This window comes from Suricata suricatta, chromosome 5 (genome assembly GCF_006229205.1).
Source record: "Suricata suricatta isolate VVHF042 chromosome 5, meerkat_22Aug2017_6uvM2_HiC, whole genome shotgun sequence".
NCBI classification, from domain to species: Eukaryota; Metazoa; Chordata; class Mammalia; order Carnivora; family Herpestidae; genus Suricata; species Suricata suricatta.
Window position 1 is genome coordinate 149,274,375 of NC_043704.1, and position 8,487 is coordinate 149,282,861.

Consider the following 8,487-nt stretch of genomic DNA (forward strand, 5'->3'; position numbering starts at 1 on the left):
GGGCAATGGAGCCTCAGGGAGTAAACGTGCCACACTGTCAATCATGGCTACCACTTACCCACAAGAACATCACACGGGAAGAAACTAAGATTAGGACACATTTTCCACAGTACTACCAGAGCACTGTGTTCTGAAATTACTATTTTTTATTGTTTTTGAAATATTTATTTGTTTTTGAGAGGGGGGTTGGAGTAGAGAGAGAAAGAGTCCCAAACAGGCTCTACGCCATCAGCACAGAGCCTGATGCAGGGCTCAGACTCACAAACAGTGAGATTATGACCTGAACCAAAACCAAAAGTCGGATGCTTAACCAACTGAGCCACCCAGGTGACCCTGAAATTAATTTTAAAGTATCACTGCAACAAAGAAACACGGAAAGTATTGGCAAATGATCCCATAGATCGCCACCCAGAAAAGGACCCTGAGTAAGTGGTCACATTAGACTGACAGCTACCTCTAAAGAGGGCAATAAAGTGTCTGCACATGCGCCTTACAAGGATTAACTTAAGGGGCAACACAAACTTCCATCTTGAACTAGGGAAAGGAGCCACAGCATTGGCCTATGACAGCAGAGAAAAAACAAATAACATTCTGAAGAGAAGCGTCATCCTGCAGCAAGGAGGTGTTGGGCTTGCCTGTACCAGAACCCCAACCCAGCCATTCAGCCACTGTCTGCCCTTGGGCAAGTCATGTCACCTCCTGATACTCAGCCTCCTGGCCTACAAAACTGGCAGATTCCCCCCTTCTCCCAAAACCACAGGTAAATTCTACTAAACATTTAAGGAAAAGTTAGTATCAGGGCATCTGGGTGGCTCAGTCATTTAAGCATCTGACTTTGGCTCACATCATGTTCTCGTAGTTAGAGAGTTCAAACCTTGCATCTGGCTATGTGCTGATAGCTCAGAGCCTGGAGCCTGCTTTGGATTTGGCCTCCCTCACTCTCTACATCTCCCCCACTCAATCTCATTCTCTCTCTCTCTCTCTCTGAAAAATAAACATTAAAAAAATTTAAATTTAGTATCAATCCTTCTCAAACTATTCCAAAAATTTGAAGAGAAAAAAACATTTCCAAATTAATTCTATAAGACCAGCATTACACTGATACCAAAACCAGACAAAGATACTACAAAAAAAGAAATGCAAAAGTCCTTAACAAAATGAAAACCAAATTCAACAATACATTAAAAAGATCACACATCATAATCAAATGGAATTTATTTCAGGGATGCAAAGATGGTTCAATATCCTCAAATCAATGTGATATACCACATTCACAAAATGAAGGATAAAAATCACATGATAATCTCAATACATGCAGAAAAAGTATTTGACAAAATTTTACATCCATTTATGGCAAAAACTCTCAACAAAATGTGCAGTGAGAATATACCTCAACATAATAAAAGCCACATATGACCAAAAAACACAGATAACATCACACTCAAGATTAGGAATACGACAAAAAGGTCCATCCTTCACCACTTTTATTCAACACAGTACTAAAATCACTTTTATTCAACATAGTACTGGAAGTTCTAGCTGCAACAATCAGAGAGCAAAAATGAATAAAAGGCATTCAAATTGATAAGGAGGAAGTAAAACTGTTACCACTATTTGCAGATAACAACTTATATATGAAAAACCTTAAGAATCCACAAAAATTAGATTAAATGAATTCAGTAAAGTTGAATAATATATAATTAATATACAGAAATCTTTGTTTCTATATACTAATAGCAAAATATTAGAGAAATCAAGAAAACAATTCCATTTAAAACTGCATCAAATGGAATAAAATTAATAGGATTCATTTAACTAATGAGGTGAAAGACCAGCAACTCTTGAAAATGTAAGTCATTGATGGAAGAAATTGAAGATAAAACAAATAAAAGACATACAATATTTATGGATTAGAAGAATATTGTTAAAATGGTCATCTTAACCAAAGCAATCTACAAACTCAATCCAATCCCTATCAAAATACCAATAGCATTTTTCATGGAACTAGAATAAAGAATTCTAAAATTTGTAAGGAACAACAACAGACCCTGTATAACCAAGGCCATCTTGAGAAAGAAGAATAAAACTCAAGGTACCATGTTCCCAGATTTCAAACTACAGTACAAAGATGCAGTAATCAAAACAGTACAGTAATGGCACACAAAAAAAGGCAGGTACATCTACAGAACAGAACACAGAGCCAGAAATGAACCCATGTATATATGCTCAATTAATCTTTGACAAAGGAGGCACAAATACACAAATGGGGAAAAGACAATCTTTCAACAAATGGTGCTGGGAAAACTACAGCTACATGCAAAAGATTGAAAATAGTTCAATTACTGACAACATATGCAAAAATAAACTCAAAATAGATTAAAGACGTAAATGAAACCATACAACTCCTTAAACAACAAACAACAAAAACAAAACAAAAAAACATAGGCAGTAAACTTCTGGACACTGGTGTTAGCACTATTTTTTTTGATTCTGTCTCCTTAGGCAAGAACAAAAGGAAAAATAAACTATTGGATCTACATCAAGCTAAAATCCTTTGCTATGCAAAGGAAACCATAAAGAAAATGAAAAGACAACTTACTGAATGAGAAAAGGTATTTGCAAATGATATATCTGATAACAGGCTAATATCCAAAATATATAAGGAACTCATAGTACTCAACAACAAAAAAACAATCTGATTAAAACATGGTCAGAAAACTTGAACTTTTTCCCAAATAAGACAGATAGATGGCCAACAAGCACAGGACAAAATGCTCAATATCACTAATCACCAGGGAAATGCAAATGAAAACTACAGTGACATATTGCTTCACAAGTGGCAGATCAGCTAGTATCAAAAGAACAAGAAATAACAAGTATTGGTGAGGAGATAATAAAACAGGAACCCTATGGCACTGTTGGTGGAAATGGAAATTGGTGCAGCCATTCTAGAAAACAGTACGAAGGTTCCTCCCAAAATTGAAATAGACATTTCACACAATCCAACAATTCCATCTCTGGGTATTACACACACACACACACCCCACTCGAGGAGGGTCAGCGCCCGTAGGCATGTATTAGCTCTAGAATTCTAGAATTACCACAGTTATTCAAAGAGGAGCAAGCGACCAAAGGAACCATAACTGATTTAAGGAGCCATTCGCAGTTTCACTGTACCAGCCGTGGGTACTTAGACATGCACAGCTTGATCTCTGACACAAGCATGTGCTACTGGCAGGATCAACCAGGTAGGAGCGCATAAGAGCCAGAGAGAGCGTGCCTGGCCTCTTCGGGGCAGTCGGACCAGCAAATGGAGGAGCGGAGAAGGGTTGGAGGGGGCTGGAGAGCCCAAGGAGGAGAGAAGGGTAGAGCAGCCCCGCGCGCCACGCCCACTCAACCACAGGGACCTCCCCCTCCCCAGCCCCACGGTGAGCGAGCTAGACTGACTCACCAACCTCGCCCTCGCGGGGGCCCTGGCACACCAACGAAGGTGGGGAGAGGCGTGCGCCCCCCCCTTCCCCGACCAACACGGGCGGCCCACTGCCAGAGGCGCGGCGAGCCAGGGACGGGGCACCGGCAAATCACGTCGAGGCTGGCAGGCTGGCGCGCTTGCGGGAGTGTGGAGGGGCGAGGCCGAGACCAGGGACCCCCTCTAGCAGAGCAGGCGACCATACGGTCGCGGGGCAGCCAAGGACTGACGGCCGGGGCCCAGACCCACACCCGGGTGCGCTCACCAGAGCGGGAGGGCACAGGGAAGGGAGGGAAGGGGGGAACGGACGACCCCAGCCCCCCCCCACGCCCACCTCCTCCCACCCCCTGCCAAGCAGGACGGTGGCTGCGGACCCAGGGAGGGAGACCGAAGCAGTCCCGGGAAACATTCAGGCACTGGGTGGGGCGACACCGAGTTCGCAGCCTAACAAAAGCAGGAGGCCAAAACACCGGACGACTTGCTGCGAGGGCAACGAGGCGCCAGCTCTTCAAAGAGCAAAGGAGAAAGGGCTGTGGACCTTCCGCGGGTTTCCTAACAAGAAGCCTCAGGCGTCAAGGCGGGTCGGGGAAGCTCAGGGTCCCATCGCCCGAGGCCTCCAGCACAAGGCGGTCCGGTGGCACCCCAGACACCGAGGCAGCCTGCACCCTCAGATAACCCTGGGGCAAACCTCGCAGGGGAGGCCCAGCCCTGCCATCCCCCAGCAACCACCACCAACCCCCCGCCCTCCCCCGCTCCCCACACCCACACCGCTCTGGCGGGACCGCCAGAGGGTGCGGGTTCCCGCAGCACTCGCTCTTCTCCCTATCACTCACGCGGAGCTGGGGGGTGGGGGGCCGACAGCACTCTGCCTGGGACCAGGCTCCCTCACCGCCCCCAGCCACGGCGGCCATGGCGTGGAGGGGGGTTGGGGTGCGGGCTCTCAATGGGGAGGCCGGGTTTAGGTCCCACGGAGGGGACTGCAGAGGGAGAAGGGAACAGACACGCAGCTGAGACGGGGCGGGTGGGAACTGGCGGTGGGCAGGAGGCGTGGGCGGGGGAAGGGGGGGCGCACACAGCGCCAGGACTCCCGGGAAGGGCGTGCTGACAAAGATGCGAACCTGGCCACCAGGTAAACGTGCACAGGATCCCACTACCACCAGCACAAGGGCGGTCCTGCAATGTCTGGGACGCCGGCCGGCAGGCCCTCAGAACCCTCAGAACCCTCAGCGAGGCCTTTCCCCACGACCTGAGGCCGCGCCCAACACACAGCGCTGGGATCCAGACCCGCGGGACCCCCCCCCCCCCCCCCGCCACCGTGGGAGCCTCCACCGCGAAACTGCATCCTTTCCACCGTACCGGAGCCACACCCCGGGGAAGCTCCTCCCAAGCAAGAAGGCCAGATTCCAGGAGTCCGCAGCGCCACTGCCAGCAGCGGCCCGGGACGACAGACCCTCGCTCGGAGTGGGGAAAAGGGCGCGCGCGCGGGGGCGGCTTCAGCCCCCCTCCTTGGGGAAACCCACGTCGCCACTGGAGGCGGGGGGAACCGCACGCGCACAGCGCGCACACGCAGTGCACGCTCGCGCAGGGCCCCGCGCGGGACACCGACCTGGCCTGGCGGGACCCTCCCCCAACTTGGAGGGGAAAGGCACCAGCCTCCGTAGGCAACAAGAGAGGTGCTCGGTCCAGCCCCACCGCTGGGCCCCTGCACCCCTCTCGCACGGGGGGGGGGGGGGGGGGGAGCTTTGCCTAAGGAATCACAAGGTGGTCCACCTGGCGCAAGTGGGCCACTACGCGCAGACGAGAAGCAGCGGCTGGGGGGTCCGGTACCCCAAGGCACCCTCTCAGATCACTAGACAAGACCTTCTCACCAAGGGCACGTCGCCCCCACCTGATCCCTTCCCCAAGCCTGGGCCCGCCTAATGGCCTACCAAGGCCACCTGGGCTCTGGGCGGGAGAGAAAAGTCCGCGGCAACAAGGTGAAGAGCATAGGGAATTGCTGAGCGTCCGAGATCAGGGCCCCGCGACGAGGCCCACCGGTCTTCCCCACGAGGCACTAGGGCTCCCCTGGCCACCTGGAAAGGCCTTCCTTCGCAGCGCCTCCGCCTGAGGCAGGAGAAACTGAGGCGAATGACGACAGCAATGCTCAGGGTAAAACCAGCAGTCGCCAGGGTGGCTGAGCACCACAGCACCAGCTTGGCCCGCCACTATCGCTCCTGCGCCCCACCACACGTCTGCCCCCCCCCCAAAAAAAACCCCAGGAGTGGCCCGGGGCCTGGTTAAGGCTGGGCGTCCGCCCCCCAGCCTGGGGGAAACGGGTGTGTTGCCCTCTACCAACTTCTGCCTCTGCCCCCTCGGGTGATGCCACCTACAGTGGCAAGGACCCTAGGTGGGGGGATTGTTGGAAAGGGAAGTATTGCCACAGCTTGGCCTCAGGCACCTGAAAAGACCTGGAGCGCTCCAGGGGCACCACGGAGGAGCTAGGTGCCACCCGCTTAGCACCCACACCCAGGCATGTGACCCTCACGGCTCCAGGGGCGACCCTGCCCCACACACAGCCTGGAGAGGCCAGTGAGAGTGTCTGCTACATCAAAGTGGACCCAGGTCCTGCGGGCACCTCAAGCTCCTGGTCGACGGGAGGGCGGGGCCAAAGTCCGCACCCCCAGCTCCCATCCCCACACAGCCCAGGGGAGGGGGCGGGAAGGAGGGGCACCGGGCCCTCAGGCAGAAGAAGAGCCATCCATTCCCCTAGAACATCCCTCCCTCGCCTGACAGGCTCAGGTCCAGCGCGGTTGGTTAATATCTCTCGTTATTTACCTGAAGAAAAGGAAAACACTAAATCAAAGATATCTGCACTTCTGTTCAAAGATGATACACACAAATGTTCCTCAGCCATGAAAACCAGTGAAGAGGGGAGCGAAGATGGCAGAGTAGGGGGGACCCAATGCTTCCCTCATTCCTTGAAAACAGCGAGATAAATATCAAATTACATCTGAGGACTAAATATCCAGGAAATACATCGGAGGAGGAAGAAAACAAACTACAGAACTATAGGGAGAAAAGAGGCCACGTGCTGGAAGGTAGGAGGTACAGACACCATGATCTGGGGAGAAAAGAATCACAGGTGCTGCAGAGGGAAGACAAGTCTTGATCAGGGAGAGAGAAGAGGGGGAGAGGGAGAAAGAGGGAGACAGGGGGGAGACGGGGAGAGAGAAGGGCAGAGAAGGGGAGGGGGAGGAGAGAAAACAGCAAAGGAAACAATCAACAAAACTAAAAGATAACCTAAGAAATGGGAGAGATTTCCAAATGACATACTGGATAAAGGGTTAGTATCCAAAAAATCTATAAGAACTTATGAAACTCAACACCCCCTAAAAGGCAAAACTGAAAAATTCAGTTAAGAAGTGGGCAGAAGACATGAATAGACATTTTTCCAAAGAAGACATCCACATGGCTAACAGGCACGTTAAAAGATGCTCAGAATACTTGGGTGGCTTAGTTGGGTAACAGATCATGATCTCAAAGTTAGTGACATAGAGCCCTGCTCACAGGGCAGGACCTGCATGGAATTCTCTCTCTCCCTCTCCCTCCCTCTCAAAATAAAATAAATATTAAAAAAAAAAAAAAAGGTGCTCAACATCACTCATCATCAGGGAACTAGAAATCAAAGCAATAATGTGATACCACCTCACTCCTGTCAGAATAGCTAAAATTAATAACAGGAAACAACAGATGTTGGCAAGGGAGGCGGAGAAAGGAGAACCCTCTTCTACTGTTGGTCGGAACGCAGACTCATGCAGCCACTATGGAAAACTGTCTGGAGGTTCCTCAAAAAGTTAGAAATAGGACTATCCTAGGACCCAGCAATTGTACTTCTAGGTATTTACCCAAAGGATAAAAAATAGTCATTTGAAGGGGCACATGTACCCCAATGTTTATAACAGCATTATCAACAATGCCAAATTGTGGAAAGAGTCCAATCCATTGACTGCTGATGTCATAGGTGTGTACACACACACACACACACACACACACACACACACACACACACACGCTGGAATAATCAGCCATGAAAAAGAATGAAATCTTGCATTTGCAGTGACATGGATGGAGCTAGAAAGTGTTTTGCTACGTGTAATTTAAGTCAGTCAGAGAAAGACAAATACCATATGATTTCACTCTTACATGGGATTTAGGAAACAAAACAAATGAACATAGGGGAAGGGAAAGAAAGAGAGAGGGAGCCAAAGATTAACAGATTCTCAACAACAGAAAACAGAGGATTGCTGGAGGGGAGGAGGGTGGGAAATGCCCTAAATGGGTGATGGGTATTAAAGACTGGACTTGTGATGATGAGCACTGGGTGTTAGATATACGTGGTAAATCACTAAATTCTACTCCTAAAGCTGATAGTCAACTGTATGTTAACTAACTAGAATTTAAATAAAAACTTTAAAAAGACAAAGGACTTAGGCAAAAAGTAAAATGCAGATTCCATACAACAAAATAAGAAAAAAATTAAATTAAATTAAAAATGACTGAAATCCTGCCATTTGCAACAACATGGGTGGACCAAGAGAGTACTGTGGTATGTGAAATAAGTTAAACAGAAAAGACAAATACCATATGATTTCAGTTATTTGTGGAATCTAAAAAGTAAAACAAATGAACAAACAAATCAGAAATGGATTTATAAATACAGAGAACTGGTGGTTGCCAGAGGGGAAAGGAGTCAAGGGATGGGAGAAATAGGTGAAGGGAGCTAAGAGGTACAAACTTCCAGTTATAAAATTAGTACAGCACAGAGATATCAAGTCTGGCACATGGAATATGGTCAATAATACTGTAATAACCTTATGGTGACAGATGGTAACTGGATGGATCCTGGTGATCATTTTATAAATACATGTCCAGTTGCAATACTGTACACATGAAATTAATGATGTTGTGTGCCAATCAGATTCCAATTGAAAAATAAAAATAAACGACTTAAACCAAGATTCCCTCAAATGCTGACTGAC

At 48.7% G+C, this 8,487-nt stretch overlaps 1 protein-coding gene across 1 annotated transcript in view; it reads right to left on the reverse strand.

Moving 5' to 3' along the window:
- LOC115292402 (anoctamin-10-like) overlaps positions 1 to 8,487 on the reverse strand; it is a 63,543-nt gene that overhangs the window by 29,231 nt on the left and 25,825 nt on the right. The window lies entirely within an intron of this gene.